We start from the raw sequence: 23,643 nt of genomic DNA, 5'->3' as shown, positions 1-23,643 counted from the left end.
AAAAGGAATGTCAGTTGTCTGTATCAGCCAAGCTGCAACAGCCCAGGTCTGGGATTTTACACACTTGAAATTGTGAGGAATATAAATGTTATATCTGAGGGTTTATGTAGGCAGACCCTTGTGTCTGAGGTTCCTCCTAGGACACAAGGAAAGGTAAGTGCTGCTGCTTGGTTATAAAGGGCAGAAATCATACTTGTCTGTTCTTGCATTGTTTGGTGGGTTTGTGCTTAAAAAATGCAGGGGTTATTTTATTTTCATTATGCTCTGGCTTTTCTGAAACTTCAGTACTAGAAGAAGTGATAAGGAACTTCCAGGTAGCTGGGATCCAACTTTTGTGGAGGGGATGCTTCCACAAAGGAAGATAATGAAAAGAAAAAGCTATTTCCCTGAGAAATTACAATATATTTGGTGAAACTGTGTGCGAAATCTCAAAGTGTAGGTGCTAGACAACCTTGGGAAAAGGGCATTTACCTCAATTGTTTGAAAAGAAAAGCTATTTAAACTTTGAAGGAGCTATTGGTTTTATTGTTGCAATATTTATGATCTGCTCTTTATAGGTCATGCAATCATTTCCTTAGTTATCCCTAATCTCCTACCAGAAAATCTTTCCCTTGGCTGACAGTCCCCTTGTGCCGAGCACTTGCACTACAGAAACAGAAAATAGCAAATCTAAACAAAGTGTGATCATTTATAGCTGCCTTGCTAAGTGCACAACACATCTGCGGAAGGATCAATTGCTCTGATTTAGCATGGTCATTAGTGACATTTTGCTACCACTGAAAGGCAGAAAATATCTCTGTTTAGTGTCTTGAGGTATAACTGCAGTAATCATAGACATTAGAAATGGAAAAGGCCACTAGGTCATCTAGTCTATTGCCTCAGTACGACGCTAGGCAATTCACCAATGTACCTCTTCTAGGACTTGGTAAATTATGCTACCACTTGTTTGAGATTCTCCTTCACAGTCTAGTAAACCTCATAGGAAGGAAGTTAAAAAATAATTTTTTTGAGAGCTACAGTAGGCAGATGTTCTGACAGGCATTGCGCTGAAATAATGACCTGTCTCCTAGTTGATCAAAGCATCTGCCATTGCCCTTTCACAATGAGGACACTGTAATATATTCACTTCCTTTGTTCTGTATTTATGACTGCAGCATTTAAATAAATCAAAATTTTTCTGGAAGGAAAAGTTGGGACGATCTCTACTGGTTTCTCACCAATTTCCAAACCATTTTTAAAGATACTGATTCAGCTACAGGGATAAAGTTACGCTTCTGCAAACCAAGATTAATTTCTCTGCACCCAGTGGGGTTACACTGGATTTAAACTGGAGTTACTGGCAGCCCAGTATGACCAACAGCTTCCTCTTTGCATCCAAGGAGACAGACTCACAAGAACAAAGAGAGAGACAGACAAGCACAGGCGCCAGCTTCAGATGCTGCACCCTGCAGCCAAAATGAGGGTGTTGTTCTAGGCAGGCTCCATCTTGTTTCAAAATCTTCCACGTAAGTAGAGCTTGGTATAAGTAATCGGGAATTCATCCATGCATGGCAGCATTGTTAACATAAGGACACCCTTGGAAAAAGCTGCAGGGTCTTTGCATAGATTATTGTTGCAAAAGCAATTGCTGCAACAGAAGGTCTTCTGGAGGAGCTGGGCTCTCTTGATAAAAACAGCCTCCCTGTCTTCTTGAACACAGCCCTGGTGTGGAATATCTTGGAAAACAGCTTCAGTGTGTATTTGCCTTGCTCTTTGTGCACTAGCACTACCCTGTGGAAGCAGGACCATAGGTTACAATAGATATCAGGAATGGATTACATCCTATAAAATCCTCAGTGACAGTAAGTAATCCAGCAGCAGAAATCAAGTGTGGTCCAAGCAGTGGAAGCAAACAGACTAGAACTGAGCTGCTGAGGGCTCTTGAGAGGAAACATGCTTTCTTTTTAGCAAGGTCCATGAATCCAGAACAGCAGTCATAAAAGAAAGAACATTTTGCTCTCTTTCAGAAACAAAAGAAAGCAATCCTCAACAAAATGTTGACTTTCCTCTAGCAATCCATGAGTCTCTTTAGGGCAGGACTAGGAGGAAAGCCCTGTGTTTTTCTGAAGTAAGGGAGAACCTGGTGTTTTTAGAGGGGCTTTGTGCATGATGAAATCCATTGGAATCTCAATCATCTTTCCTTCCTCATGCAAAAAGAAAAATAGCACAGTGGGCCAAATACTGTTGTAGCCCCTGAGCAAATGAGTCTTCTTTCTGCAGTGATGCCTGCACACAATTTATCAGTGTCTCCTAAGAGATTATCTCCCAGTACCAAGAGGTCTTATAATTGCTCCTTGGCGTCGGCCTCAGGGCTTTACCACACAGCCCCACCTTGAACTCCCAGCAACCAATCCGGTGGCAGCCACAGGGAAGCTGCTGGCAGATTTCCATTGAGGAGGTGACACAGAAAGCTGTGCTCACAAACCTGGGTTGACTTTGCTGCTAACTGTTGCAGAAGCAGAGCTGGGGCAGTGAGTGAGTCATGGGGTTTGCAAGTAATCAGGTTTGAGTAGTAAAGAGAAAAGAGCTTGGCTTACCCAGCGTGACTGTTCTTTGTTCCTGCAGCTGCTGGAGGCGAAGTCATGAGAACAGCTCCTGCTGCCTTCCTCAGGGTTCATGCCACCTCTCAGAGGGGAACCCTGAGCCATTTTCCTTCACAGGTCTTTCTCCTGGCGCTCACAGCCCACTGCTGTGGTAGGTCTCCCTTCTGCCTCTCCAGGCAGCTCTCTCTGCAGGGGCTTTGCCAAGGACGCCCTGCAGCTGATCAGGGATGATGCAAGTGCGAAGAGAAGGCTGCAACTGATGAGAGCTCTGTGTGAGGGACAAAACACGTCCTTCTGTGTGCAATGCTGGCCCTCGATCCAAGAAACCTCCCAAAGAGCTTCCCACTCCCTGGGACATAAGATCTTCCCCACATTTTTCCCACCATGGTCCTCATTCTGCCTTGAACTGAGATTTTCAGTAACCATATTTTTTTACAACTCACAGTTTTATGCTGTCTTCCAGCTGATCTTCTCATCCCCTCTTTCTTACTGATGATGCTCTCTTCCTGAATTATTCTTACTTTCTGTCCTTGGGTCCTGCCATGCTGGACTCTGGCCCCTCTGCAAGTGTCAGTGAGCTGTCCAGTGGAAACATGTATATGTGTTTGGGTTTTAGTGCTTGGTTGTTTTTTTGTTTGGTTTGGTTTTTATAAAAATGTAATTTCTATGCTTCTCCATCAAACACCAGTTTTGGAAACTTTGTGAAGGAAGCCTGTGAAGGGGGAATCATACAACCATGATCAGAGTGTATGAGAATATAAACAGTCATTTTGTATCTTTAAATCCCTAATCAAAACTGATAGCAACTTTTGTATTTTGGTGTTTGGTTTTTTTTTCTTTTTAACTGGACTGCCTGGAGGAGGCACGATTTTCCACACATTAGCAAAGGAAACTGTCTTTTTTTTTTCTCCTCAGATTTTCTGCTCTACATTCTGCACACTCCATTGCTCGACCCTACAGTAACTCTTCAGTCTATCCCCTGTTCTCCAGGTCCCACTCCTTGTTTTCTCATCTGTTTTTCTGGCAGAGCATTATTCCAGCTCACTAGACCAAAGAAAGGCAGACGCTTTGCCGATGGTATTGCTTTCAGTCCTGCTGACAAGTGCAGACAGCACTGTGCTTTTTTGCTACAGATAGTCTCACTTCCACAGACTAAGGAGAAATGGCAGCCATTCTGCTTGCTTTGATCTCATTAATAATAAAGGACAATGGGAGCCCTTTTGAATATGAGGAAAAAGCTTGAGTTAAAAAATTAAACAGCATACCCAATTAATTAGAACCACAGCAAAGCCTTGGAAAGCTGCCATCTTAAATTACTATATAGGTACAACTCCCAGAAAATAATAATAATTTAAGAAACAAAAAACAATCATATGCTCTTGCTGTCCTAATGAGAGTTCAGGATAGAAGGACAGGTGGGAGCTTTCCCCAGCATCAGTATTGATGGTACATGTGTGGTATTATCAGATGCAGATTCCTTATTTCCCTTTTGCAAGAGCAAGGGCATATACATATCACAGCTCCTGTGGCATAGGGAAGGAGCTGGCAGAAATCTGCCCCAACCTCTTCCTTCTTTGAAACCCAGGTCTTCTGTTGCGATGGAGTGGGGTGACAAAAATTGGTACATAAATGAATACTACACACGACATTGGCTAACTTGGGAGAAATAAAAACTTAGATCTGAACCTTGGAGAATGGAGATGAAAGTGCCTGCAGCAGTTACCCTACATCTAGTTGTAAAAAAATAATGCTGTCCTGGCGATGAAGGTGGATTTGCGACAGTAAAATGCTGTAATTGCTTTCACCCTCCTATACTTTAGTTTTCATTTAGTTTCCATCCAGCTAAAGGTGACTCAAAACAGTTTTGCACAAGCTGGTGTTGAGTATCATAGATCTAACCAAGTTGATGGAGTGGGTATGTTAAAAGTTAAAATTGTGTCTGAAGAGCTGCATGACCTCTAGCCTCAGCATAACTGCTAGCCAGTAACTCCTATATGCACACTGGTTCACTTTTGGGACTAAATAGAGTGGGAAAAAAAATGGGGAAAAAAAAAAGACTTTGGATAAAAGCATACAATATTTTTCAAAGCATTTTCCTAGTTGTCTTTTTTTCATTAAAAAAAGCCCACATGTTAACATTGTTTTGCTGAAAATGGCTATATTTAAAATAGCTTCAAATAATGTTAATGAAGCATTGTTTTAATTTTGCCTCCAGGAAAAACAAAACAGCATTATAAATTATTCTCCATTTAAAAACACTGCCATCATGTTAGTAATTTTTTCCCTTTGGCTGAGGGCTGACAACCTTCTCTTTCCCCCTTTTCCTTCCAACAATATTATGTGAGCATGACAGCACAACAAATTGAAACTTCTGCTAAGCATTGTGCCCAAGATATGTATAAACTGCTTGTGTTTCTATTGCAACTGCATGTCTTTCCTGGGTATGACACATAAAAATAGGTAATGTCAAAATAAGCCTGTTATTTTAAGAACAGTTATAGGTGTGGAGATGTCTGATTGGAACTTAAAGCTCAGGTTCTGAACAGTAAGAGTCATTAAAGATATTTGTACTTTTTTTTTTTTCCTTTGTAAAGCAGGAATATTAGCACAAATCACATGACCAACATACAAATTTGAAAATTACATCTGGTATTTCCCTAATTTCCTCCTGCTATTTAATTCTAGTATTCGTTACTTTTTTTTCCTTAAATGGCTCTTTTGTGTTTGTTCTTTGCTGTTATAGGTGGCTTAGAAAGGAAAAAAATCACTGTGTTGAAGTCTGCTCTTCTCTACTTTAAATACAAATTCCTTTTTCCTATCCTCATTTTCACAGTTCCCAGGCATATGAAGTATTACTTCCTGTCTTTGCTTGTTCCATGAAAAGTCCTGTGAAGGATACAGGAGAATGGCTGAGAAATCTTCTCTCCACTTGACTGAAGAAAATAGGAAATGCTGAATCCCTAACAGGTGTCTCTGCTGAAAGTAATTATTAAGATAAATACTTTTAAATAAGGATAATTGGTATTTTAAACAGATCAAAATCTTTGCAAATACTTGTTATATTCTCCTGGTACATTGATGCCATATGCCTGCTGAAAATTCCCTGAAGTCTTCTAGTGAAAGGATAGATTAAAAAGCAGCTTTCAGGGGAAAGATGTTCGTAAGAGAATAATCTAATCAGCCTATGTTTACAGATAACAAGAGAACATAAATTCTTTTATTACTTTTTTACGAATCATCTTTTATACAACATCAATCTTTTCAAGTGCCGCCTGCATTTTAGTCACAGATAAAGTACAGCATTACATCATCTGTTAAATGTCACATTTCATATCAAAATATTTAAACATAGGGCACCATAAAGAGCATCAGCTTTACTGTGACTTTTCAAAAAGTAACCCATCTCTTAATCACAACCCAGGTAAGTAACTGGCTTCTTTCTGTGTTCAATAGATAACTGCTGCTCAGAGTGTCTGAAGCAGAAGAAAGGCAGGGTTAGCAAAGACTTTTTAAAAAATATCATTAGTTTCTAGTCACTGTCTATGCAGAGTTCATTCAGGTACATTGATTTAAAAACCTAGCAAGCCTTTAAAAAATGCCATGGCACTTTTGGAAATAATAAGCCATTGTCAGATCTCAAAACCTCTGACTTTCAACTCTAAATATCAAAGCTTCCTGCGTTCAGAATTGTCCCAAGCTGGCAGCACTCCTTGTTTGTTTATAGAAGTCCCTTTATGCAGCCTTCTTCTGAATTGTATTCCTGTCAGATGCAGTATTATTTGTCTCACTGATGTAACAAGTAAACTTAATTTTAAAAACAAGAAGTAACGTATTTTCACAATGTAAGGAGGTGAGGTTGGAACAGTCAAAAGGAATTGACCCCAACAGTTAAGTCTGTCTGTCTCTCTGGCTAGTCCCTGTGAGGTTTGATACCGAAGATGTCTGCAGGCAGGGTCCCAGCCTGCACCTGCAGGAGCCAAAGGGCACGTTCATATTGCAGGGAGCCCATTCCATTCCCCCAGCCTGGGACGGTCTTTCACAGCACTTGTCCACCACAGAGGAGAGATCTTCGAAATGTCCTCATCCCAAAGAAATTCAACCTTTCCCAGCACCTGGAAAGGCACCACAGTGGTAGTGTAATACTGACATCCAGTGGATGAAAAAATTTCACTATCTAACTTGGTCTGAGAATTGGACAGAAGTCGCAGTGAAGGAGGTATGAAAAAAATAGGAAGAACTACTACGTTTATAAGCATTTTAGCTTTATGAGAACCAGAAACTAGTCTGGGAGCTGTGATTCCCCCAAATACTCAAGTAAACCTGAGTGAGAACTCCTGAGTTTCAGACAAACCAACAAAATCTGCTTGCTTTCTACAGTTCAAATTTGTTTTGTAGTGTGAAGATACAGGGACAATGGAGTGTGGTATATTTTGCTCCTCTGAAATGAAAATATTTGGTTCACTAGGTTTATCATACTGCTTCACTTTGCTTTCCATGTCCTGCTACAAGTGCACCAAAATCCTGAGCAAAACATAGGAAGGAAAATTTACAAAAGAACACCAATAAAGGAAAAGGGAATTCAAACAAAGAAGTGATTTTATTACTTTTTTTCTTATAGCATGGACAAGGTCAGCATCTTGGACATATCTTTCCCAAAGCATGCAACCTGTGCTCTCAGTGTGTTAGTGATTTCTGCTTACTCCAAGAAAAATACATGTAAATACAGACAGGATACAGACAGTTTGTATTCACTGAATAAACAATGAGGAAGAGAGGCAAAGTGCTTTCAAAATTTATACCACTAATTGATATTGATTTATGCACTGCCTTTTGTATTCCTTAGAGCACTACAATAACAAATATGTACGTACCCACTATAAAGTATTATATATATATATAATATATAAAGTTCATATTAATGGGGCTCTTTCCCCCAGCCATCAGTGTAAAAATCCATTACCGTTACTGAATGGAGAAGCCATCAAAAGATTCACTGCTCTTCCCTGATTTGTGTAGCCCGAGTTCACACGGGTCTTGTCTGCTGTCTGTGCCAGCAGCACACATTGCTTTGCTGTGCTGGCAGCTGCCCCTCCTGGTGGTGGCTAACCTGTGAAGGGCTCTGTGGCTTCTCCAGGATAGAGCATATTTTCACTGAACAGCCACAGACCTGTTCACTAACGTGACAGGCACACCACATCTCTATGGTTGTCTCTTCACCACCAAAACGGTATTTTCAGCTGCTGCACTGTTCTGCTGATCAGGTTGTAACAGGATTCTCCGGAGGAGATCAAATGGAAACAGTGTGCTGGCATGCAGCCCTGGGTGAGGTCAGGAAGTGACACTCATTAATATAACAACAGTCTTCAAAAATAGTGGAGAATAAGGAAAATTAGAACAATCATAGAAATTTGGTACAAGCAAGGATAATCTCTCTCTCCACGTGTTTCTGTTATTCCATGTATTCCCCTCAGTGCTTTCTCTGTCAGTTTTGGAGACTTGCTGCTCCCACGGCCACGCTCTTCTGCTCTGCTAATCCTAAACCCTTTGTCGCGTGCAGGTCCTGCTTATACATCTTCTATTTTTTTTTCCTTCCCTGAGATCTGGCACTGCTGCCCCAGACCTGCTCTCCAGCCCCGGGGTTAACACTCGCTGCAGCTCATCCCCGGCTTCACATCACCTCCCAGGAGAGCGTCCCTCGGCCAGACCCTTGCCTTAGTTTCCCGCTGCCCGTAGAAACACATAGCCCGTTTCTCAGGCGCTATCCCTCTATACTCCGCGGATAATGAAAATCCTAGTAAATGCAGTTTATTTGTTTTACGAGCGGCCGCCGCAAAGAGCCCCTTCCCGCGGGTTCCCCTCACGGATCGCCCCCGTCACGTGCGCAGCTCCTCGGGCCGCGTGGGGCGCGCGGCGGGGACGCACCATCCCCGTGCTCCGCAGAGATTGACAGCGACACCACCCAATCAAAGGCACGTCCTTCCTTCCCCCCGCTCCCAGCTCCACCCCCCAAGCCTACGGTTGCTGTGTCATCCGGCGGGTGACAGCGGGGGGCGGCCGCCAGTTGGCTGCGGGGGGGGGTGGGCTCCCAGCCAATGGGCTTCGCGATCTGTCCGACTGACACCCCCCCCGCCCAATAGCTGTCTCACGTGCCCCCAAGGGGGCGGGGCGAAGTGCAAATGTCGCCGGGGCGGGCGGGCGGTTGTGGCGTCGGTGCCGTGTCGCGGCGCCGTGTCGCGGTGCCGCTGAGCGGCCACGGCCGCGGTCACACACGCTAATCGCGCGTGCCCGTCACGGCGCCCCGCCCTTGGGGCCGGCAAATGAGCGCACACACTGACGTAGCCTCGCCTCTCGCCTCGGCTGACAAGGGCCCCAGCGGCCGCTGAGGAGCGGGGCTCGGTGGGCGGGTCTCCGCGCTGTTATGGCTTAACGGGCACATCCCTTTTCCAGTGGTGTCCGAGCTTGCGACCCTCAGGCCAATCCGTAGGGCGGGAAGGCGGGGCAAGTAGAGGCGGGCGAGCGAGTGCCCCATTTAAGGGGCAAATCTCGCAGCCAACTGGCAGAGAGGAAGGAGGGGCGGGAGCCTGTGAGGGGTGCGAAGGGGACAACGTTAACTGGTGACAGCCAGCAAATGCAGCCAATCAGAGAGGGCGTAGTGACGCGGCGGCCCAATCGGAAGGGCTGGGGCGGGCACTCCGCTGTGATTGACGTGGGCCATGGCTAATGGGCGGAGAGATCACCGAGACTCTTCCCAATGGGCAGCGTGTAGGGGCGGAAAGGGGAGCGGACGGACAAGACGAGCAGGCGGAGCGCCCAATCAGCTCGGGGATTGGCGGAGCGCCGTCCAATGGGCGGCGCGAGGGGCGGTGCGGGGGCGTGTCCCGGTGTGTTTGGGTTCGTGCTCCTCGGGGGAGGGAGAGACGGCGGCTAGGAAAGTTTGGGTTTGTTTTTTTTTTTTTTTTTTTTTTTTCCCCGGTGGCGTTTTTTCGGCGGGGCCGTTGGGGGGAGGGGGCGTTTTTCCGCAGTTCCTTCGCCTTTTGCTTCCTCGGGTTCGTGTTTCCCGGGCGGGCGGAGCCGCCCCCGGCACCGAGAAGAAGGGGGCTCAGCGCACCGCGGCGGCGCCTCGGCGGTGAGTGCGGGACGGGCCCCCCCGCCCCCCCCTCCTCCTTATTCCTTATCTCCGCTCCGCGCTCCGGCCGCGGGGCTCCCTCAGAGCCCTTCCCGCCCTGCGGACCCTCGCGCCGCCTCCGAGGGGCCTCTGGCGCCGGGCCGCGGTGCCGCGGGGCGGGGGAGGGCCGGGGGCCGGGCTGGCGGGAGGGCCCCGAGCGGCGGCGGCTCAAGGGCGCTGCCCCGGCGGCGGCGGCGCGGCCGCTGCTCCGGCCCGACCCCGGTGAGCGCCTGTCCCGGGGCACAGCCGGGCGAGCGCCGCCCCCGCCCCGCCTCACGTGCGGCCGCGGCTGCGCCCCGAGCCCCCGCCGGGTCTCCCCGCAGGGCCCCGGACCACCCAGGCCAGGCAAAGCATAGAGCGGCGGAGAGACCCCGAGGAGTCCTGGTGTGACTGAGGAAAAAAAACCCAACAAACAGTGCTGTAGCGCGAGGACAGAGCCGAGGTCGCGCTGGTAGCACTGTAAACCGCGCTCGCTGTATGAGTGGAACGTGATGCTGGTTAAAATGTGTGTATGCGGTGGGTGGGTGGGTGGGAGGAGGGACCGTGCTCAGAGGTGTGTCCTGGGCGGAAAAAAAAAAAAAAAAAAAGTTTCCCCAGCTGTTTGTAGCAAAATGAGGGAATGTTTGTTTCTGGAGACGCTTCGCTGGCTGTGTATAATCGCTGCTTGCAGCGTGGTATCTTGCAGGCTCAGATCTGCTTTATGAGAGTGCATGTAGGAGTATCTACTACAGCATAGGGCTGAGTATCAACAAAAGTGTTTTCCTAACTAAAGTGGACGTGCTTACTGCTGTAAACGCTACTTCCTTTTTCCATGCTAACATTTCACTACCCTTAAGAACATTCGTTAAGATACCTCTTCATAAAGTTAACTTTTTGGGATTTTTAAAATTCATAATAACTGTTTTTTAATCATGATTTGTTAAGGTTCAGTGTTGTATTTACATCCTCTACAGAAGCTGTGAATCTTGCTGCGAAATAGTGAGTAGGTCTTGGGGATTGGTATAGCTCCGGATTTGAAGGGTCTGATTACATAGTGTTTTCCAGTAATATCACTATCCATGTGTATTGGATTGTAGTTTCTGCTACAAGTGTGGTAGAGCTAGTAGCCTAGATTTGTAGCATTAATAAATACGTATGCAGGTTCAAGCAGCTTTTTAGTTAGTTTACCCACACTGAAGTTGCTCAGCAATTTCCTCCTCTCATGTGGTGACTCTCTCTAATGGTACAGATTCCTTGGAAGGAGTGCTGTTGAGACGCTGAGTGAGCGCTCTCATCTGCTGCATTACCCAAGGTCCCGAATTTAAAGATAAGGTCCAGCTTTTCCACCACGGTTAGTGCAGGGTCTGCCATGTAGACGAACCTCAGGGGAGGGTTTTGTAAGGGTGAATTTTCACCTGAGTTTAACTGAGTTGCAAGTATAACTGGACAGTTCTGCAGCGAAGAAATGTCCCTGCGAAAGGTTGAGGCCGGGGATGGGGGAAGGGAGTCCAGAGCGGTATTAAGTGTGTTGGCTTTTCTGCTCTGAAGTTCTGGGTCAGTAAGGCGCAGGCACATCTTCCTTTGTAGAGGGTAGGTGAGGTGATCATTCAACTTCTTACTTTCTTCTTGGTTAGCTATATTGCATGTCGGTGTTTTGCAAATTCACTATTTTATGTAAAACTGTTCGTATGTAGAGAATTAACTCAGAAGTTTCAGTGCTAATTGGTAAAATTCTGATGTGCATACTTCCCTTGTGAACTTGATCTTGGTTATGTTATTGGGATGCTCAAAGGGAATCATTTTAATCCTGTAATGTAGAAGTCCTGGAAAAAATTTAATGATAAACCAGTCAGTGTTTTTTAATCACACAGGCTTTGAACTGATGCATTACTGCACTTTCTGTATAGTGCAAATTTTAGCTAGAAATCTGCAGTTTCATTTAAACAATAAGTTCAAATGTTTGAAACTAAAAATCTTAGTAACTGAGAATCAAAAAAAAAAAAAAAAAAAAAGAAAAAACATAATCTACCAGAGTTTGTGTGAATGAATAATCCAACAGAACATCTAGGTGGAATGTGTGTCATGGCTTTGCTTGGTGATGCCTATCTGATCATCAAAACTTGATGTTGGAGGTGTTAAGAGGAGAGAGCTTCAGGAGGGAATTTTGCATAGTTCTGAGGTAGTGTATTTTACGTTAGATCTGCCTCTGTAGGAAGTAGGAACTGAGAAATTAATTTTTTTTGGCAGAAGTAGTACAAAATAAAAGTCATACAGAGATAGCTGCATCTGGAACAATGGGATGAATAGCTGCATCTAGAATGATGGAAAGAATTAAAGGACTGGTATAGAATTAAAAATTTGAAAATATGTTCAAATGGGGTTTGTTCTCTTGGAGGTTTGAGTGGTTTTTTTCTTTTCTTTTTTTTCCCCCCCCTCCAGTAAAGCTGGTGTATTTCTGCTTGCAGAAAAGATTGGATTTACAATTAAGCAGTATGAACTGGAGATCATAGAATAAGTCTAAGGAGCTTAGTTATTGACTTGAATGGGTTTATTAATAGTCTGCTTAATGGTTCGGTTACTTTATTCTCCATTTTCTGCAGAATGCTTGGATGCAAAGTCTCTTCTAGTCACATTATTGAGTTTATTTTCTTGGAATGTCTTTTTATACGTAGATATTGTCTGCTTTGTGCAGTAATAACAATTAGCAGTCATTTTCCAGCTTCTTTGCAATGGCTTTCCTCAGTAACTGCTCTCTAGTGCTGCTATTAGATTCACAAACTCTGTCTAAACTGAAAATTTACAAATTCTGCAATACTTCTACTTAAAATGTACCTCTCAGCTTACAGCTATTCAGTTCTTTTATCGCTGGGTTTTACTTTTCACTCAGCATTTTTCTGTGTGTAATTTCTGGATCAGTAGATGTGCCTTTTGTGAAGAACTGGCATTGTTTGTCTTCACAGGATAAATTAAGCATGTTTAGCACATAAATAAGACAGGGAAGTACCTGATACTAGTACATATATACTAGTGGCTTTCTTTAAAGTTAAAACTTCTCTGTCACCTCAGTGCTTATAAAATGTGTTTGCCCTGGAATTGCTTTCAATGATCTGTTTCTTGCCTTTTCATAATTTTGCTTGTGAAATATTACCCTTTCTTAGGGAAGCACTAGCAAGGTGATGTCAGTCTTCAGTTCTAATAGCAAGAACTTAGTGCAGAGATGTTCAGCAAACAGCAACATATATTTCTAACTGTTTGGTCAAGTGTAGTACAATAAGCCACGTATTCCTGCTGACGGTCTTCCGTAGCTCAACATTTGCTGTCTTCCTCCATTTTTTAGATAAAATGTATATGCTAAGGTTGCCTGTTCTTTCAGCAAACAGCGTGTGGAATATGGAGTGAAGAATTCGTTTTAATTTCTTGTGAATCCAAGCTAAGCTTTCTGCTCCTATCTGCTAATAAAAATAGGGGCACTTTTTGGTACTTGAGCCAGCTGTCACTGTCAGACAAGTAGTTGCCTGTTGGTATTTCTGCTTGTGAGGTGACTGGGGTAATGGTAATGAGGATACTCCGATTGCTCTTCCCTGTCCCTTTCAGCAGGTAGTAAAAACTCTTATACTTCCTTACATTTCTCTGCTGTTCATCCCTTCACGTTGCACTTCTACTCATTATCTTTTATTTCTTCAGGGATGTAAACATGCTTTGCTGCGAGGCGTCGGTGTATTTTTTTCTCCTTTAGAAGCAGTAGGCAGTGAGTACGTTAAATTTATTTTTTCCCTTTGCCTTCTTATAGTGGTAAGAAGGAGAGGGTGTTTTTGCACTTATTATGGTTTGCATCATGTTGTAGGGGAATGTTCTGAGGTTTCTGGGTTTTCATGGGTGTACGGGTTGTGGTTGGAGTTTGGATGTTCTCTGTGTTTACCATGTAGTGAGCTATGGAGATGACCTTTTCCAGTTTCAGCTAGTCAGTACGGATTGCATTTCTGGGCCTTGCCAGCTTTAGTAGTTCTGAAATTGGATATCATGCATGTATTTCCTGATTTAATGTCTGTGTATTAGAAAAAACACAATAGTTCCTCTGTGGAAAAAAATCTAGGAAGCAAGTTGATGTTCTGTCCGAGACTTGCACTGTTTAAAATTTTTAAAATATCTATTTAAAAGAGTAAAATGGATCTCAGAGCAGCTCTTGCCCAGTTAAGCTTTTGAGTCTGGAGAAAAATACTGCCTCTTAGGAGAAACAGGAGGTACGATAAGGCAGCAGTCATGCTGTGTGCTGCAGTACACCGGTCAGAATAAATGTAAAATATAAACTGGTAATCAATATATTTTGACGCCGTCAGGCAGAAGACAGGAGGCTGAAAAGCTGATTAGCGGATGAAAGGATAAGAAGCAAAGTTGCAAAACAAAGAGTTGATAATTTTAGATAACCTGACAGAGGATTAGTCAAAAGGTGATACAATAATATCATGTTGCTTGTGTGAGGAGAAGCCTTCTAATCCATCTAAATGAGTGGTGAAGTAAAAGTCATTGATATTTTTGTTTGCATTTAATTTTCATAATTTAATCATGACTCTTTACAGATTTTTGAAAAGTATTTTAGTGATAAACAGTTTTTCAGTAATGTATTCAATTTTTTGGAATGAAGTCTGTTCTGTTATAAGAGAAATTTAAGCCCTTGGATTTAGTAGCAGTCTACAAAGAACATAATTTTTATGAATACTGTTAACTTTCTTCTGTTAGATTTGAAGATTTTCATATGCTAGCCTCTCTTTTGCTACTTGAAAATGCTTCCTCCTGTTCCTCTGATTATTTTGAATCCTAAGGTTGTAGGGGTTTTTTCCTACTCAAAATTCTTTTTTTTTTTTTTTTTTTTACAGCAACCACTGGGTTGTACCTTGAAGTTCTCTACTGTGTTCCTCATATGGCAAAAGTAGACTTTGTGAGAAGGTTTCACAAGTTAATTTAAAAGCATGACTTAAAATCAAGCAGCAAAGTGTTTGGAAAGCTGTTTGCCAGCCTTCTTGTTTTGAGACTGTTCTATTAAGTCTCTGCGTGATCAGAACTGAGGAACGCCCGGGCTGCTCCAAGGCAGTCCTTACTGACTTTTCTGGCCCTGTGTCCTCTCTGCATAAATCTTATGACAGTATCACATGAGTGGTAGGAAAGGGGTTCACTTCCAGGGGGTAGAAGGAACTCTTCAGGGATTTGCTGGTCTACTGAGGACTAAATATATTTTGGCCCTAGGGTGATCCAATGGGAATAGGCCCTCTTGTCTTGCAGCTTCTTACAGCCAAGAGATACAAATTACTCAGCAGCCCCATACCAGTATCCTCTAGTTGTAAACTTTGTCTTATGAGCGGAAGAGACACAGGTTGAGGTTGTCCAGCTCTTCCCCTGTAAGTCTGAGAATCTTTTCACTCTCTCCTGGGACATTTGGGCATCCTTAGAAATAATCTGATGACTCTTTCTGCAGAAGATGGAAATGCCAGAGAGTACATTTTATTTTCTTCCTACAGCTGAGAGGAGAATCTGATTTTTATACAGCAGTACCATTGCTTTGTGATTTCAAAGCTAGATTTATTGAAACACTGACTTAAAAAGTTATACTTTGTAGGAGATTAAATCACAGTATTTCTGAGGTTTCTGTTGCTTGGACACCGTGACATGAGAAACCATAAATTAATAGTATTAGTGGGTGCAACTAGCATGAGGAACAATGAGAAACTTGGAGAAAGCATTAGTATAATGTTTTGATTAAAAAATTTTGTCTCTAAGATAGAGGAAGGGAATGTGTCCCACACTCTAAAATGAATTAGGATTCATCCTTGATTTGAAGCAGCTGAAAATCTCTTAAAGAAAGAAGGACATAATACATGTTGCATGAAATAGGTGCTTTAAAACATTGTCAGCTACTTTTGTGGGTTTTAGTATATTTCTTTGTGATCCTCTTTAGGATTTTTATGCGTTGAGATTTTTCTCAGATATGTTGGTGTTATTATAATGTTCTTATATTGCTGTAAATACATCAATTTAACTTCGTTGGGAATATGCTTATTCTGAAAACTGTATTTGGGTTTTCTATTTTGTTGGTTTTTTGGTTTTTTTTTGTGTTGTTTTTTTTTTTTTTAATTTCACATAACTACTTCTAAGTAAGAAGCTAAAAAAAAAGAACACTTTGGCACAAATGTGCATCCACAAAGGAAGTTTTTACTGTTACAGCCATGGTAACTTAAATTCACATCCTTCCGAATGTATTTGCGTTCTGAAAAAAATTTCTTTCAAATTCAATTTCTAACTTTTTGTCAAATGGCCGAGATTCTGCCTTGTAGGATTTGAGTTGTGTTGTATCAGGTGTCTGTTCTTGCAGAGTAAAAAAGCTGACGAATCTTGTTTTGATGAGAACAAGAATAAGAAAGAATCAAGCCACAGTGCTTGTTTGGGACTGTTCATTAAGCTTCAGACCGTTTCTCACTGACCTTGCAAAAAATATAATAAAATATTAATTTAATCAATTTAATATATTCTCACATTTAAAATTAATCCTGTCTTTATACTAGTATTCCCCTGTTCTCGTAGTAAGTATCTTTTGTTTTGTGGTGATTTCACACAGGCTCAGCTCAGGTACTTCCTAGCCCTTCAAAGTAAAGTGGGATACTAAAGCTAAAATTGAGTTTTTATTAATATGGCTGTGCTTTTTGCTTGGATAAATGTTTGGGTGCTTCAGGATCCACTCATCTACTTCCTGCAGGTGATGTGGTGGCAGCATGAAGAATAGGGTTAGGTTAGCTGGTTTTCAGTATTTCTATTATATTTAATAAAAAGTTAGAGGAAACATACCCACATTTCTGATGGCACTGACTTTACTGAATGGTATTTGAAAGGGGAAAAATGTCTTTTTTTTTTTTTTTGGCACAGCTAGGCTTTTCCACACTCTTTTTTTTAACTCCTTAGGTGCAGTAAATTAGCTGTCTATAATTTTCTTTTCATGGCCATTTTAATTTTCAGAGTACTCAGAGAAGCAACCAAAACTGGTTGATAATATTCTCATTTGTTGGAAGTTATCTTCTCTGGTTCTTTCATATTCAACTTTCATATTCAAATCCAACTTTCTTTTCCCTGACCCTGGCAATTCATGGATTCAAACTGAGAAAGACTTCCTGTTGATTGAAAAGTAAATTAGCTTGTGGAGAAGTGTCGGAGGGGGAGAAAAAAGGTAGAAATCCCATTGTATCAAATACTTTTAACATTGGCTAATAAGCCATGGAAAACGCTCCTGATGGTGTTAGATACTGATGGCCTCAGGGCAAGAATACAGTGACATAATTGGTCTGCTCTGTCTCCAGCTCTAAACCTGTATTTAACCAATGCTGGATAATGTTGCTTTCACCAGTTTAGGTAACTAGATAAACTGGTACTGCCTTGTGTATGGGTAGTCTGTATCAACTTAACGAGCCTCAGCTGGGTATGTAAATAAACTAAAGGTAACTTTAGTTTTACAAAGTGTTAACAAAAAATAACTGGTAATTTTTATTACTGCATTTTCAGATTTTAGAAAGGACGAACATCAAATCTAGGAGCAAATTTCAAGAGTTAGGTTTTTAAATATGGTGGAAGAGCTTGACTGTGAACATGAGTTGTCGTGGAGGTGTTAAACTCTTCTTGCAAGTAGTTTATTCAGTGGCTTATCAAAGATTGCAGTGTTGAAGGTTGTATTGGTAATAAGTTTCACTGTGGTTTTAAATTTAAAAGAAAATAGGCATAAAAATGAGCGTGTTGCCTCATTTCATTGAAGAAGATTGAAAAACGTTGTTGGATGTAAACCAGATTTTTGAAAATTTGCTTCCTGTTCCTTTCTTAGGTGCAGAAATAGCTGAAAAGTACAATTCAGACTGATGTCAAGCTATAAATATTGATGAAGCTCTACTTGGCAGCTGGTTATGTTGAAAGTTGGTGTTTGCAATTATAGTTTAGAATTATTTGCTTAACAACTCAGCATTTGTTTTCTTTGAGAATAATAGTGCTAAGATCTTGGACTTCTCTGCATGTATAATCATGTTAGCGGGAAGTCAAAGTCTTTGTATGAAACAACTCCCTCTGTTATTAATTGTTAAAACTGTGATAAGTATGGAACATTACACCCTGAAATTTTCCAAATTAAACTTATAGAAGACTGAAGTTTAAAACAAAACGAAACAACAACAAAAAAACCCACAAAAAACCCAAACAAAACAAAAAAAACCCACCAAATTTGCGATTTAAACTTCCCTCTCCGTTACACCACATTGGCCTTCCTCCTGGCTTTGTCCTGGCTCATTGTGGCTATAATTGTCTACCCGAAGCTGCATTACAGGGTCCAGTGCCGGGATCCAGAGCTCTCTGGACAGCAGGGAATGCCTCTCTGCCTCTGTGACTGCTGGAGGACTTAGCACCAGTACTGCCTCACTGGTGTGAATTCCTTATCAATGCAACTCTTACTGTAAAAGCAAAGCAAAAGCATAGTTTAACAGAGGATACTTTGATACTCTTCTCATTAAATAAAGGAAGATTGTAAGAACTGAAGAGTTTAAAACGCACAGTATCTCCCAATCCTGTCTTGCCTGTGAATGATTTTTAACGGTGCTGTCTTTAATTCTCATAATTGCTGCTGCTGTCAGTGAGTAAACCACCCTTCCCCTTTCCTGTGCACGTCTGCTTACTACTTTATCAGTTTTAATTTAGTTACTACCACTGGCTTTGATAAACGTGCTGCTACATAGGACTTGGATGACTGTTACTTGTGGTTCAAAAGGAAACCCTCGATCCTGAGATGACTTTCGTGGTATGAATAATCTGATGGGATGATTCTGTTGGGATTATCAGCAGTAAAGGAGTTATTTATAGCTTTCAGGTTTAAAGTTGAGCTGTTGAGAAGTAGGCCTCTCTTTCATCACAACATTTTGCTTAAGATGGAGAAAAATGCTTCAGCTCTTTGGTCCAGTGTAACATCCACTCACCTTCTCTTCATCTGTCCTCTAGAAAACGCTGGGTTTCTGTATTCTGAAGACTTTCTGTCATTTTGCATGTGTCCTGAAATAAAGGCTTGCTACCATTGCACTGGTGTTGCTGCAGCAGTGGTGAATCATTAGGAATTCTAGTATACATGGATTGCTGGCATTTTGAGTATGTTGATTGCCTCCCATTTTTGCCACTGGGGCACCATCAAATAACGTGATAGTTGTAATACTTATGGTAATGACTGCTTTTGTACCATTGGGATTCCAAGCATTGTTACCATTATCAAGTAGAAGCAGCATTAGCAGTGTGAAGTAGCACTTTTTTGTGCCTGAAAACCGATATATTGCAAGACCTGATAGAACCACAGATAAACAATTTCCAAGAGCGGAGGAGGGGAGTTTTATAGTGGTAATATGTTTCCAACTTTGCTGAAAAAATCTCTTGGCTGGATAGAACTTTTGATATGGAGTGGCAGAAACAGCCAGTGTTCTCAACGCACTGTGTTTTAATTCCTTGGTGCTCCAGTCCTGATCGCCATAACTCTTACTGTGGTGCTGACTGTCAAGAAGACATTGTTAGTCAGTTAAGATAAAGGGTACTCCCAACAACCTCTGTTTCCACAGTTATAGTTTCCATAACCGTTGTGATAGACTGTTGAAGACCGTGAAGAAAAGGAAAAAAACCACCAGAAATAATTTTGAGGATGTTCTGTTACATATAAATGTATGTTTGCACATTATATGTATATATACTTCAGTCTCAACGAAGAGACAGAGGGGGACAAAGCACAAAGGACTTAAAAAAACCTTAACCAGTTGGCAGCCTTGGGCTGATTCTAGTTGGGATAGAACCTTGATCACAGTCGAGAAGTGATGTGTTGTCTATGTAGTGTGCAACAGGCTGCTGCTGCTGCAAAATAGAGGTGAATACCTTTTATTTTCACTGTAACCTTTAATGGTTCCTGTAGTATGAGCAGGAAAGAAGTGGATTTTTGTGCTGCTTTGTGTAGTAGAAAGTGGCACAAAGGTGCAAGCAAAACATTCTTAAAAATAGACTTTTCAATTTGCTTTTCCTTTAGTGGGAAGAGGAACATTTAGCACCTTAAATGTTGTTTATGTAAATGTTTTGGAACATTGGGAAGGTGGCAATGCAATATTCTGTCTCCAGTTTATGTTTCAAAATTGTCTTTGGACTCAAAGGCTAGAAACAGGATTTTCTAAATAAAAAGTCTGATTTTGGACCATTTGAGAAGCATCCTTTTGCATGTTTCTCATCTCCTCCTGAGTTAAAAATGGAGACATTCTTTAAAGATAAAAAAACCCAAACTCACTAATGATTGGTTTTTCTTGAGCAGATGATGTTGTTTCATTGTCTATTTAGAAAAAAAAACCCTGACATCTTCAGGAATGTTCTATTTTATAAAAGTGGTTTGCTAATTTATATTTGAGCTGTTGATGTAAAAAGACTTAGGTGCTGTGAAGTGGGACTTGTGTTTTGTCTTTAATTTCTGTATAGTCCTTCTATTCTCATGTTGCCTTAGCAGAGCAGCACAGACTAATGTATATGATACGTATTCCAAGTTACAGTTATTTATCTTGCTAAAACTGGCTGTGTTATATCTGCATTAACACTGAACCATTTTACATGTATTACCAAAAACATCACTGCAGAGAATGAATACTGAACAAAATCTGAAGTTGTGCAGCTAACACTGAATTAAACATAATGGACGTTTTTTCCCATGTCATGTTTTGCTGTAGAACACCATAGTGGTTTTGTGGAGTATGTGACTGCCATTCCTCAATGCCATTCTCTGACTTTTTTGTTTTGGTTTGGTTTTTTTAATAAGAGATTGAGGATTTCTGCCTTTTCCAATTCTTCCTGGCTGCTTTGTTTAGAGTGATATCTTTAGTTCATTTTTCCTTCAAGTACTAATACTTCCTGGATTTCCTTCCACCTAAGTAATGCAAAGAGATTGTTCTAAACCATGTGAAATAAAGAGGTTGTAAATCCTCTCTGAAGCACCAGTAGCATGTCTCCTTCTACCACATTATTTCTAATTGATTATGAGTTATGTATCCCTCTTCAAAAGTTTTGAAAAGTGAAGTAAAGCAGAAAAGAACTACCACAGTGAGAGATGGGTTGTCCTGAATAATTTTTATAATAAATCATGAGAGTTAGACTGCCAGTGTGCTGTACAAGGAAAAACATGAAATATTTCTGTATTTTTTTAAAGTTGCGAGTGATTTTAGGCCAAATTCCCAATATCCTAATTGGGTATGTGATGTTTTTGTGTAGTTGTGTCAGCAGCTGGTTTGTTTTTAGACAGCTTGAGGTCTCTTGAGCAGAGTGTGCTCTTGGTTGCTTTATCAGAATCATCCCACAGATAAGTCAGAAATAAGTTTAATTTTAAAGTTTGCTTCTGTAAAGCATCTACCCACTTAAAAAAGGGACAGTTAAACCACAGTGGGAGCAAAAACTTCCTTTTAACACAAAATGTACTGTTTTTAGTCAAAGCTTGTTTGAATGGAAATCAGTCCCAGAAAGCTCTTAGTTAATGCTAGAAGATCAGGAGAAAAATACTCAGTTTATGTCAGCTACTCCAAAGACAGGAACAGTTTGTCAGTGCTGTACATCAAGCATGAGTAGTAGCCAAGAAGATGATGCAGCGGATTTAGAGAAACGCCACCTGTTCATTACCTTCACAACAAATCTTTTCTCTTATAGTGCCTGAATAATGGCAACTGGACGTTTAGGTTTTAGTGATGTTAACTTGGATGTATAGTGGTAAGCCAGTAGTTCTGGACCTCTTTTCATTCCTGGAAGTTGGTTATGTTTTACAAAACCAAAATTGAAGTATTTAATGATAGCTGTGGTTAAGACAGACTATGAATGCTTTGAAATGGGCTTGAGTGTTAGCCAGTGCAGTGCTGCTGCTGTTATTCTTTCAAAATGGGATTAAATACCCAACTTTTGGTAGGTAATGAAATTCATTTTTACACACAATATTCAATATTCAGGAATTATTGTAGGATTACATAATCACTTTCCTTGAATGCACTTGTGCGTGTTCTCTCAGTTCTCATACAAGAAACCAGTTTTACCCCATGTTTTTTCCCAGTTGTGAATAGAAATGATGTTTTTAGAGCCTCCTACTGTTCTGTTGTATCTCATAGTCAGTAGGAGAGTCTGTCACACATGCTACCAGTGTTTACTGTTTTTCCAGATTTGGATGGGAGGTTGAAGGGAGAATTTTAAGAAAGTATTTTCCTTGTAACAGCCTGTTTCTGTTCTGTGCACCTGGGGTGTCTTGATCTTCCTACAGAGGCAGTGTATGTGAGAGGTGACCAGAAACGGGGTATTTGCTGTAGGTGAACAACTTGGTGAGCAAGTGTGAAATACTGTGCAGCACTGTAAAAAATACTTGACAGGGAAAAAAAGGTAATTTGTGAGTCCTGATTCTGTATAGGATATTCTGCTGTTTCATAGATTCCATAACCTGGCTAAGTAAATTGATGCACTTGACTGTATTGGAACCAGAAATACATACACAGTATTTGGGGTGACACACTGTCAGTGCATACAGTCCTAGCCTGTCAGGGCAGGACTTTATGTAAACCAGAATGAATTGTTTCTGTTATTGGAAGGTAACAGAGACCAAGTCAGATCTCTGCCAACCTGAGTACCTGAACTCATAAGGAAGTGTTGTACTTAGTTGATAAATACTTGGTTGGGAACTGTCACAGTTCTTGGAGGAAGAGGGGGTGGTCCCCTGCTTTGTTCTCTCAGAGGAATGGTGCATAAATTGTGGGTGGGTGGGTTATTTCTTGTTTGTTTTTCCTTTTCCTCTCCTCTGGCTACCTAATCGAAGTGTATCTGCTTTCCTGGCAAAAAGTTTTCCTTTGCAGCTCAGGCAAGAAGCAGGTTGATGCACCCTGAAGCCCTTGCTGCTGACTGTAGATTTTACTCAGAGGATGTGAATTAGGGGGAGATGTATGCATGATATTTAAATTTTGTTCTGACCTGGCAGACACTGAGATTCTCCTTGCTGTAACACCATAGTAGTCCTGCTCAGTTACAGGTAGTGTCCTGTCTTCAGTTCAAATTGTTCTCACTGGATTCTACTCTCCTGTGCCTCTCTGACTTTGCTAATTAACATCGTTATTGTATTGTTAGGCCTAAATTTGTTGAAGTAACGGGAGAAGGGTGATCGGTCTTTTCTTGTCTTATATTTATTAAAAGTTATATAGATACTGGCACATGGCTTTTTTCTGTTAGGAATAGGAATCCATAATCTAACTGTAGCTCTTTCCCCCATCTCCCCAGTACTGCATAAATTACAGGATGGAGAGGGGACTATTTGCTTCTTTTACGCTTCAAATTTTTGTTTATCCTACTTGATTTTACTGAGATGAATATGGCTTTTTCTAAAAGCTTTGGGAGTAACATTTGCTGAGCTTTGGAAACAATTGACTTTTGTTTTTATATTTTTTTTTATCTACTAATGCCCACAGTTGGTTGATGTCTTAAATTTTTTTTTTTATCTCCTTTTAGGGTTTCGTTTTTGCACTGAATGTAGCCAGGACGGATCCTTGTGGGCTTTGGCAGCCCTTGGAAACTGTCAAAGGTAAAAATCAACCAAAGTTCAATATTGCAGTCTTGAAAGTTGGAGGTGAGAAGAACAGCAGCCTGTACTAGTTCTTAACCAACTATAGGATATATTGCTGTTTTCTTATACTTTCTAGTGTGTTATTTCCTGTGGGTTTAGGTGTGAATTTTTTTATTTCACCATGTGATGTGATTTGATTTTTTTCAGCTAAAGTTGATATGTATGTTGCATAATCTTTGAAAATTACTTGATTTACATTGAGATTTTTGAAGTCACTGAAATTGGTGATTATTTCCTGTAAGTAATGAAGTTACATT

General features: G+C 41.3%; 1 protein-coding gene across 8 annotated transcripts in view; it reads left to right on the top strand.

The window, feature by feature from the left end:
• Window positions 1-9,559: 9,559 nt before the first annotated feature.
• The window catches only part of TNRC6B (trinucleotide repeat containing adaptor 6B), a 140,269-nt gene continuing 126,185 nt past the window's right edge, over window positions 9,560-23,643 (top strand). For 6 of the 8 annotated variants that reach the window (XM_050325262.1, XM_050325271.1, XM_050325268.1 and 3 more), the window contains exons 1-2: window positions 9,560-9,708; window positions 23,272-23,344. The gene's annotated coding sequence lies outside the window, so the exon portion shown is untranslated. The remainder of the gene's footprint in view (window positions 9,709-23,271; window positions 23,345-23,643) is intronic. The other 2 variants (XM_050325264.1, XM_050325263.1) reach the window with 1 other exon arrangement.

Source organism: Myiozetetes cayanensis, unplaced genomic scaffold (genome assembly GCF_022539395.1).
Source record: "Myiozetetes cayanensis isolate MyiCay16 unplaced genomic scaffold, myiCay2020 scf3, whole genome shotgun sequence".
NCBI lineage: Eukaryota > Metazoa > Chordata > Aves > Passeriformes > Tyrannidae > Myiozetetes > Myiozetetes cayanensis.
The sequence above is the reverse complement of the archived record's forward strand: the minus strand, read 5'-3'. Positions and strand labels throughout refer to the sequence as shown.